Here is an 11,228-nt window from a genome sequence, read left to right on the forward strand (position 1 = left end):
GGCATCAGCAGTCAAGAAACCAAAACACAAGTTGCATTGGAAAAATCCACCTTCAAGGACCTCTACAGAGTGCTAAAGAGCAAGAATGTCATCTAAAGACCAAGGTGCACCTGATTCAGGTCATGGTCTTCTCAACTGCTTGTTATGCATCTGAAAGTTGGACAATTAACAAGGGTGACATAAGAAGAATTTATTTCCTTTAGTCATAGCACTGGAGAAGAGTGTTAAACATAGCTTTGTGTGCCAAGAGAGCAAACAGGTCTGTCCTGGGGAGGATGAGACCAGGCTGTCCTTTGGAGGCACGGATTTTGAAACTGTCTCTCATACTTTGGGAACGTTGCCAGGAGGGACCAGTCCTTGGAGAAGTCATCATGTTTGGAAGGGTAGAGGGTCAGCACAGGAGAGGAAGAACCTGGATGAGATGGATTGACATGGTGAATATGGCAACTGGGTCAAGTGTGTCAGAGACAGTGGGGTTAGTTGAGGATAAGGCAAGGGTCAAAGCCATTGTTCATAGAGTAACTATTATTCATAGTTGACTTAACAGCACATAAAAATAGCATTCGGGTAACAAATAACAATACATTCCCAGCAACAATGAAGAGCAGAATAATTTCTCTGCCTCCGAAGACATCCTTTTGGGTTTAAGTGTAAGTGTTCAAACAAATAAAATACAGCTCACTCTTTACCTTGTTCTATATGATGACATCACCAAATATGTACCTAACGTTAAAATCTCTATATCTAAGCACATCTCTGGCCTCCAGTTCTACTAGGAGAAAATGTATTTGTTTTGCTATGTCACTCTTTTTAATCTGATTTGCCAAAACCTTTTTATCCATTTTTTTTAATTTAGCATATTTCCCACTCCAATAAAACTCAAGAGAAGATCTAAAAATAAAATTTCCTTGTTATGTTGTTCTGTCTTGTTGAGTCAGAACCAACTCTTAGCTGACCCTGTGGTGGATTTTCAGATGCCCTAAATAGCACTGAAAGAGAATGTTCATCTGTCTCCTGCAGAGCTGCTTGTGGATTCAAACATTTCTTTGGGTTGGCAATGTACTCATTACCACTAAGCCACCAGAGTTCCCTATTTACCTTCCTTAGAGGGATATCATCAGAGCATATTACATAGTAGGCACTGAATGTTAAAAGTACACATAAATAGTTCACAAGCATTTACTATGTACCAGTTCTGCACAGAAACCAAAAAAACAAGTTGCATTGGAAAAATCTGCCATCAAGGACCTCTACAGAGTGCTCAAGAGCAAGAATGTCATCTAGAGACCAAGGTGCACCTGATCCAGGTCATGGACTTCTCAATTGCTTCTCAATTGTTCATCTCTTATCTTCAGAGGCTTTTAGAAGAATCTGTACCATATCCTCCAGATTCTCCTCTATGTCTACAACTCCTCTTTCTTGATATTCCCTTCATTGTCTTTTTCTCCATCCCACTCACCCTCAGCTCCATCTTTTTCTGCACATAATTCTTGGAGCTTGTTTATTTTTCCATAACTTGTGTGATCCCTTCAACTGCATTGATGAGCTCATCAATATCAGTTATAACTAGCATTATCTCCAATTCATGTTTCCAACAGTCTGGCACAGCTAGACCTTAGGGGGCATCTTCATTTAACATAACCAGACTCAATAATTAAAGCCTAGTACTCAGCTTCTTCCTAAACAAGGACTTACCTCATCTTTACAATTGAAAAGCAAATTTTACATGTATTTCCTTTATCACTATTGTATCCTTTAACATATAACTTGCTCAAAATCTAATTGTGTTCATGTTTCTACCCTCTAAGATGACTGGAAAAGGAAAAAGATTATTACATGGAAAGTTAAAAGAGTGTTTGAAGTTTAAAGTATTGTCCTTTCTGTAACTTTAGCAGCAACTTGAAAAACTGGCAGGTTCTCAAAATATTTTATTACAATATGCTGTAACTTAAAAACAGCATTTTCTAAACCAGAGTGCTAGAATTTAAAGTTCATTTGAGTTCCTATGTTTTTGTTTCTTTGAAATTTTACACTATTCTGTGTACATTTTAATAAATTTTAATTAAAATTATCAGAAATTTATTTATTAAATTTCTGATTGGCATCATCATTATGGATGGTGAAGAGATTGAAATTAACAGTTTTCGTTTGCTTGGCTCCACAATCAACCTTCTTGGTACCAGCAGCCAGGAAATCGAGAGATGAATTGCATTGGGAAGTCAGCTGTCAGAGACCTCTCCAGAGTACTGAAGAGCAATGATGTCAGCCTGGAGACTAAGGTGCACCTGATCTGGGCCATAATCCTTGTAATTGCTTGCTGTGCTCCAGAGAGTTGGACAATAACTAGGGATGATAGAACAAGAATTGATGCCTTTGAGCTGTGGTTCTGGAGAAGAGCATTGAATATATCATGGACTGCTAAGAGAATGAACAGGTTCATTCTAGAGAGGGTGAAATTGGACTGCTCCTTGGAGGCAAGGATTCTGAAACTTCATCTGACATACTCTGGACATATTACAAAGAGGGACCGGTCCTTGGAGAGGGACACCATGTTTGGGAGGGTGAAGGAACAGCACAGAAGAAGATGACCCTCAATGAGATGCATTGATTCAGTCTCTGGGGTAATGGGGGTAAGTGTGTTGGAGACAGTGAGGTTGGCGCAGCATAGAGCAGGGTTTAGGGCTCTTGTATATAGGGTGGCTATGAATTGCAAGTGACTCAATGGCACGTAACAACAACAACTGTTGGCCTAGTGGCAAAAAGCTATACTGCAATCTCAAAGGCACAAGGTTCGAGGCCACCAGATGTTCTAGAGTGATTAACAGCCTCTGAAAACCCACCAGAGGGTCATCTATGGTACACAACAATAAATCTTAATGGGAAGTTGTCACTGGGAGATTAAGCGTTTATTCTACGTTTTCAGATGATGATACTTAATTTTATGCCAAGAAAAAAAATCACCTAAGACATCAGAAGTTTTACATTTTAAAAGTTCTGGTTTCAGCAGATTGAAAAAATTTCTATTTTTTAAGCACTTCATGCTCTCTTCCTCCCCCCACCCCTTTAAGTCCTAATGGGCTCTAGTGTGTCAGGAACAGTGAGGATGGCACAGGATAGGATGGGGTTCAGATCTCTTGTTCGCAGGGTCTCTATGAGTTAGACTTGATTTGATGGTACTTAATAACAAGAAGGCATAAGCGGAATATCTAGGTCCTATGTCTCAAAACCCAACTTGGACCAATCTTTCAGAGATTTTAATATGCAAATCAGAAAGCTCCTGATAACTTTGATGGATATATTTGTTAAATGATGGGCATATTCATTCATAGCAGTATTTTACTATAGAATAACAACATCAGAATACTAAAACCCCTCATATTTGCTGCCATTAAGTTGGTTCCAACACACAGTAATCCCCTATAGGGTTTCTGAGCATCTGGTGGATTTGAACTGTTGATACTTCGGTTCCTAGCACAATTCATACATAATACATTACATCACCAGAGCTCTTAATAGAATATAGTAACTCAGAATTGGAGCCTTAGTAGTGGATTGCAAAATGGAAGGTTATAGGACATATATGGACGGCAAATATATTTTTAATATTGTCTTTACAGCTTGCTTTTAAAGTCAAGGATACTACTTGAATTATTTGTTTCTCTTGAAAAACTAGAACATTTTGTGTCACAAAGCAATACCTAAAAGGCACAGCTGAGTAGGAACTGCTCACTTTATACTGCTTGGCACAACCTAGAATACCGTCTATCAACCCTCACCACATGCACTCAGTTTTCTTGGTTTTGTTTTTGAAAAGTCAAAGAGCCTGGTCCAAAAAGGGCCCTTTTATTAGCTACATGACCTTGGGCAATTCTTTAATCTCTATGACTTGGAGAGCTCAGCTTTAAACTGAAGGTAATTCTTTAATTTCAAATGTTATAAAGATTTTAAAAGTAAGTATACAAAATGTGCTTTTTAAACTGTACTATGAAGTATCATCATTATTAATTTTCTAACCCACTGCCTTGTGTATATCTTGTCTACCTCTGTCATGATTTGGCTTTCTTGTCCTAGTAATACACTCTGTATGACAGAAACCCTTTAAAAATCTAAATGAAAAGAGTTTGGTGTATATTCTCTTGCCTTTTTCAAGAAGTAGAAAAGATGATCAAATATCAGATGAAAACCAAATGAATTGTTGAACACCAATGGATCTTCACTAGGCTATTTATGATTATAATGAAGGTATGAAAATCATGTGGGTATAATTAATGGATTGGTGATCCCTTCAGGTACTGTGATTTTAGTTCATGTGAGTCCCTCAAGCCAAAACAGCAGCTCAGAAAAGGGTACCTGTGAAAAAGGAGCACTAAACTCCTCCATGGGCCTTCACACCAATACAGGTTCCAGTTCACCAGAGAAAAATAGATCTACTAAGCTACTTAGCTTTCTGTTCCTCCCTTCCCAGTATACTTCAATATGAGCTCTAAAAGGTTAAAAGTCTAGACTATTATAATTTTATATCGCTATCTAGAGTCAGTGACGTGGATCTTTATGGTTTATATCTACTTCGACATCTATATGTATTTTTTTATATTTTTGTTCTCATAAATGAACACTGATGCAGAAAAATAATCCACTCAGAGAATGATGCAGTGGAAACACGTATATCAAGAATGTTGTTCTGTTTTATTAATTAGTTATGAATTTGTATGCTTATTCCGGTCACCACAATTAAGTCATCTTCAGCTCTTAATGTTAAGACAATCACGCCTGAGTGAACTGAAAAATATAGTGTGGAAATAGGGAGATGTTAAAACTGGGATCAGGTTCTCTCTAAGATCACCAAAACTGGAGTAATTTATGATTCAAGATAAATCCGTTGAAAAAAATAATTTAACGAATCCTTTTAAAAGATATCATGTAGTCCAATTACCTCTTTTCTTCAAGTTGAATGAAACCGTCGCCTAACTACAGATTGACGAATGCTAAATTATCATGAGGTCCTCAGTGTATATTTTATTTTAAAAATCAAAGCCAGTAAGAGCATCATTTAAGAAATCAGGTCCTTCAATAGCTGTCCCAAGGCTGTTTAAGCAAGTCTCCCTGGCAACTAAGAAGCTCAAGCGCCTTTCATATTGGGTTGGGAGGAAAAGGAGACTAGGGGAAGCAACTCCAATTTTGGTAGAACAAGTAACCAGAGTAGTAATTGCTCCCGCTAGTCGACGCTGGTAGAGGCTGCTGGGGCTGCATGCTTCTGAAATTTCAACTCCGAGACTCGCCCCCACTGGTGCACCAGTAGCCTTCCACCCTCTCCCTCCATCTGCAGGCACCAACCCCGAACAGGTTACAAGGAGAGAGACTGGCTTACCCGATAGGGTGACCGGTCTGCTGGGTTAGGTACCCGAGGCAGCAGCGCTGGCACTGGGCTCTCTGATGCACAAAGGCTCTGCTTCACCCCACGATGCTGAGATTAAGAGAAACCGCAGTAGCTTCGCACTGCCGGTTTGGGGAATGCAGTTGTGAACAACAACGCGCTAGCGCGCGTGTGTGTATGTGTGTGTCTGCGCGTTCCCGAGCTCTCCCGCGGGGAACCAGTGTTTCCTAGTAAATACAGAGCACCAGTCAGCACTGCAGGCAGCGCGTCCCACTCGCTCTGCCCCAGGCGACAGCGTCAGCTTGGAGACGCACCTTGGCAGTCCCCGGGGCGGGCTCAGTCGGCGACACGGCTCCGCCCCCTCACGCCTCCAACGAGCCAGTGCGCGCGCTCGCCCCCATTCCCGCCGGCTGGTCGGCGTGCACTCCCCCATTAACCCAGCCAGCGAGCCAGCGCGCACGCTCTTCCACCCTCGGCAGCGTGCCAGCGCACGCCCCCGCTAACCTCGCGGCCGGCCCGCCAGTGCGCACGCCCGCGCACACCACGCTCCCGCGCGCGCACACACCCGCGCACTCCCGCCAACGAGCCCGCGCGCACGTTCCCTCGCCCTTCCACCCGAGCCAGCCGGCCCACTCACTCTTCCCAGTTCCCACCCACGTGGGCGAGCTGATTTAAATGCCCTCTCTCCCTCAGAAGTTTTACTCTTGGTGCCTGTCTTCTGTCTAGCCCTCTAGGGTCTACACTCGATAGCCCCTAGCTCACTTGCACTTCCTGCAGCCATAGCTGCAGTTTTCCTTTTGGCCACTGAGAACATTGAGGTTGTCGACAATTTGATTTTGCTTGTGTCCACAGTCAACACTCATTGGGATGTTAGTCAAGAAATCAACAGAAGTGTTGCATAGAGGATCTCTGCTATTAAGGACCTCTTTAAAATTCTAATGAACTAGGATATCAGCTTAAAGACTGAAGTGCACCTGATGTTGGCCATGGTGTTTTCAATTGCTTCCTATGCATCTAATAGATGTATAATGAATAAAAAAGACCCAAGAAGAGTTGGTGCATATGAACTGTTCTGAATACCCTGTGGACTGCCGAAAGAATAAATAAATCTATCTTGAAGTCAATGTAACCAAATTGCTCCTCAGAGGCAAGGAATGTGAAAGTTCATCTCACATACTTTGGGCTTATATTCAGAAGAGATCAGTCCTTAGGAAAATACACTATGCTAGGAAATGTCAGTAACCGAGAAGAAGGCCCTCAACAAGAGAGATTGGCGCAGTTGATTATAAAACTGATCTCAAGTATAAGGATGGAAAGGGCAAGGTTCAAATTTGTTGTGTTTAGAGTCCCTATGATGCATAGTCAACAGTGCTTAACAATAACAACACTTGGAGGAAGTGCAACTAAGGTGTTTCCTAGAGGCAAGGATGATGATAACTTTGGGCTTTTTCATCTATCAGGAGAGGATGATCCTTGGAAAAAGACAGTATTCTGAAAAAAGGTGCAGGGTCAGAGAATGAGAAAGATCCTCAAGGTGGATTGGCACAGAGACTGTATCAATGGGCTTCAGTATATTGGAGGCCATGAGAATGGAACAAGATAGGACAAGGTTTGGATCTGCTGTTTATAGGGCCTCCATGAGTTGAAGTTAATTTGAGGGCACCTAACAACACCACTGAGTCCATCTAGATGGAAAATGATTGAAACTGTCAATGACTTCATCTTACTTGGATCCACAATCAACACCTTTAGTACCAGCAGTCAGAAGACAGTGCATTGGGCAAGGGCAAGTCTGCTATCAAGGATCTATCTAAAATGTTGGGGAGCAATGATGTAAATGTGAAGCTTAAACATAGTCTTTTCAGTCCCTTTCTATCTATCTGAGTTAGAAAATAAATAAAGATGATGGAATAAAAATTTATATCAAGAAGTCATTGAGTCAGATTTCTAATCACTGTACATCCAGAGAGGGCATATTATTATTCATTATTCCAAAACCAAAATTGATTTTTAGTTGATATTATCCAGTCTTGCACATCAATTTATTCAATTATCTATGTGTACATTTTTGTAGCTAATTCAACCTATTCACCAGGAGCCAATGCCACTTAACATCAGTTGAGCAACAGGGAAGTATTTTACCATTAAAAGCTTCAAGTTTTTGATGTTCGTATTATTTGAAGTGTTTGTGTGTGTGTATGTGTGTGTGTGTCTTTTACCTAAAAAACACAAAACAATAACAACGAAATGGTAGTGGTGGTAGAGGTGTTTGGTACCTTTAGGATGACTACTACTTATTGTGACACTATGAATGACAGATATGAACATTACCCTGCACTATCTTCATGATCGCTGTCACACTCAAGCTCATCGTGGTTCAAGCTCATTGTGGTATTCACTGTGTCAATAAATCTTGTGGAGGGCTGCTTCTCTTTCCCTGACCCTCCACCTTTCTCAGCATGATGCCTCCTTCCAAGGATTCGTTCCTCCTGAGAAAATGCCCAAAGTATGTGAGGTGTAATTTCACCATCCTTGTCTCTAAGAAGCACTCTAGATGCACTTCCAAGACAGATCTTTTGCTATTTTGTGAGTCCATGATATATTCAATACTCTTCAGCAACACCACAGTTTAAAGGCATTGATTCTTCTTTGATCTTTGTTATTCATTGTCAAACTTTCAGATACATGGAAAGCAATTGAAAAGACCATAGTTTGGATCAGGTGCACCTTAGTCTTAAAATGGACATCCTTGCTCTTTAGTGTTTTGGAGAGATTCTTGACAGCCGATTTCTCCAATGTAATTCATCTTTCGATGTCTTGACTGCTGCTCCTATGGGTGTTGACTGTGGATCTAAATAAAATTAAATAGTTGGTAACTTCAGTCTTTTCTCCATCTATCATTATGTTGCCTACTGGTCAGATGGCGAGAATTTATATTTCCTTGATATCTGTGTTTCAGTTTGACATACTTTGGTGATATGTGTGTTGTGATACCAGAAACTGTGTCACTGGTATTGCAAATACAAACAGGATCACCCTTGTTGTTGTTATGTGCCGTCGAGTCGTTTGCGACTCATAGCGACCCCATGTACAACAGCCCTAAACCGTGCTCTATCCTGTGCCAATCTCATTTCCTCTGACACACCCATCCCGAGTACCCCAGTCACTGAATCAATCCACCTCATAGAGGGTCTTCCCCTCCTGCGCTGTCCCTCCACTCTACCCAGCATGATGTCCCTCTCCAAAGACCTGTCTCTCCTTACAACATGTCCAAAGTATGTCAGACGAAGCCCCAGAATCCTTGCCTCCAAGGAGCAGCCTGGTTTAATCCTCTCTCTGATGAATCTGTTTGTTTTCTTGGCAGTCCATGGTACATTCAATACTCTCCTCCAGTACCACAGCTCAAAGGCGTCATTTCTCCTTCTATCCTCCCTAGTCATTGTCCAACTCTCTGATGCATAACAAGTGATTGCAAAAACCATGGCCTGTATCAGGCACACCTTAGTCTCCAGAGAGACACTGTTGCTCTTGAGTATTTTGGAGAGGTCCCTAACCGCAGACTTTCCCATCGCAATACGTTTTTTGATTTCCTGGCTACTGGTGCCAAGAGCATTGACCGTGGAGCCGAGCAAACTGAAGCTGTGAACAATCTCAATCTCTTCGCCATCCATCCTGATGCTACCGATTGGTCCAGTGGTGAGAATTTTTGTCTTCTTGACACTGAGCCTCAGTCCATATTGAAGGCTGCAGTCCTTGACCCTCCGCAGTAAGTGCATGAGGTCCTCCTCAATTTCAGCGAGCAAGGTTGTGTCATCCGCATAACGCAGATTGTTGATCGATTGTCCACCAATCCTAACGCCATGCCTCTCCTCATAGAGCCCCGCCTCTCGGATAATCTGTCTGCAGCTTCCAGAATAAGACAGACAAGGAAGCAAATTTTGTTATCCACTTCTGAAAATTACAAGCCTTCAAAAAACCTTATGGACATTGTCAGTGTAGGTTAGTCTAATCAGCTAGATGTACAATGTGGTCTAAATAACTATTCGTTTTGAATATTTCCCTTACCAGACACCCCTGGTGATCTAGTGGATAAAAAGTTGTGCTTCCAATCCAAAGAAACAGTTCAAATCCACCACCTGTTCTGAGGTTGAATTTACTGCATCTGAAAACACACTGGAGGGTCAGTTATGAGTCAGTTCCAAATTGATGGCACATAGCAACAGTAACAATTAACTATGCACTAGCCATAAGACTATTTTAATTGTACTGTGTTAGGGAGCTTTGGTAGTCTAATGGCAAGAAGGTGCACTGCAATCCTGAAAACACACAGTTTGAAGTCACCAGCTGCTCCCCAGAGAAGGATGGGTAATCTCCTCCTATTTGATTAACTGCCTTTGAAACCCACCAGAGAAGCAGTTATGGGTCCCTTCTGATTCTATGATACACAACAACAACAAAGAGTTAGGTACAAACAAAATGTAGAGGTTCTCAGTTACCATGAAGATAATACAAATTTTAAACTGAATGATGTGAATGATGTTTTTACAGGTGTCACTTGGTAGGTGCAAAACAATTAAAATATGAGTGAATAAAAACATAAAAGATTGTAAGTAAATATTACTCTAGCTGATAATTTCTTAATATTTATTTCTGTTTTCCTTTTGACATCCATTACTTTTTCAAATATAAAATATTTTATTTTCTTTTTTATCTATTCTCTTTTTTTAATTGAGATTTTAATGAAAGTTTAGAGAACTTGGATTTCCATTCATTCATTGTTGCACATTTTCCTCCCAACCCACCCCCAGTTCACTTTTCTCTTTGAAAAAAAAATCTTTCATTGTGTTACCATTCTCCATCCGCAACCCAGCCCACTTTATTATGCTGCTCTTATTCTGGACTGTTACACAAATAATACCTAATCATATATTCCCTTTAAGCAGTTCTTTCCCTCATCTGTTTCTGTGCAGTATACATCATTCGTTCCTCTTTTCTTAATTCCTCCTCCCCAATCCCAATGTCAGTCCTGTTTTACAACAGTGGCATTATGCATTATTTGTCCTTTTGTGACTAAGATATTTCACTCAGCCGGATGTCCTCCAGGGTCATCCATTTTGTATAATATTTTATTAGTTCCTTGTTTTTTAGTGCTGATATAATTCCATTATGTGAATATACCACAGCTTCTCTAGACATTCTTTTGTTGATGGATACTTGGGTTGTATCCATCCCTTTGTTATTGTGAAAAACACACCAATAAACATGGGTGTGCATATATTTGCTTGGGTGGCAGTTCTGATTTATTTAGGGTATATTCCCAGTAGTGGAACTGCTGGGTCAAATGGTATTTCTATTTCTGCCTTCCATAGTGGTTGCACCAATTTACACTCTCACCAACAGTGAATAAGGGTTCCAGTTTCTCCACAACCTTGCCAGCATTTGTTGTTTGCTGCTCTGTTGAATTTTGCTATTCTTACTGGGGCGAGATGATATCTCATAGTTGTTTTGATTTGCATCTCTCTCAGAGCTAAGTATTTTGGACATTTCTTCATGTGTTTGTTGTCAATCTGAATGTTCTTTGGTGAAGTGTTTGTTAATATCCTGTGCCTATTTTTCAATTGGGTTATTTTATCTTGTTGTGGTGCTCTAGTATTCTACAAATTCTAGATATAAGTCCTTTATCAGACATGTAATTATGAAATATTTTTCCCAATTGGTGGCTGTCCTTTTTACCCTGATGGAGAAATTTTTTTATGTGCATAGGGATTTGATTCTTAGAAGGTCCCACTCGCCTATTTTATCTTCTCTTGTTTGTAGGTTTTTCAGGATGCTTGGAAGACTTTCATGTTGTGGA

General features: G+C 40.7%; 1 protein-coding gene across 1 annotated transcript in view; it reads right to left on the reverse strand.

Annotated features, from left to right (window-relative positions):
* Positions 1-5,518, reverse strand: part of KLHL32 (kelch-like family member 32) — a 327,282-nt gene extending 321,764 nt beyond the window's left edge. Inside the window, exon 1 of the mRNA XM_006881200.1 lies at positions 5,369-5,518. The gene's annotated coding sequence lies outside the window, so the exon portion shown is untranslated. The remainder of the gene's footprint in view (positions 1-5,368) is intronic.
* Positions 5,519-11,228: the final 5,710 nt, after the last annotated feature.

Source organism: Elephantulus edwardii, unplaced genomic scaffold, assembly GCF_000299155.1.
Source record: "Elephantulus edwardii isolate Elephantulus edwardi_28Jun2011 unplaced genomic scaffold, EleEdw1.0 scaffold00013, whole genome shotgun sequence".
Lineage (NCBI taxonomy): Eukaryota > Metazoa > Chordata > Mammalia > Macroscelidea > Macroscelididae > Elephantulus > Elephantulus edwardii.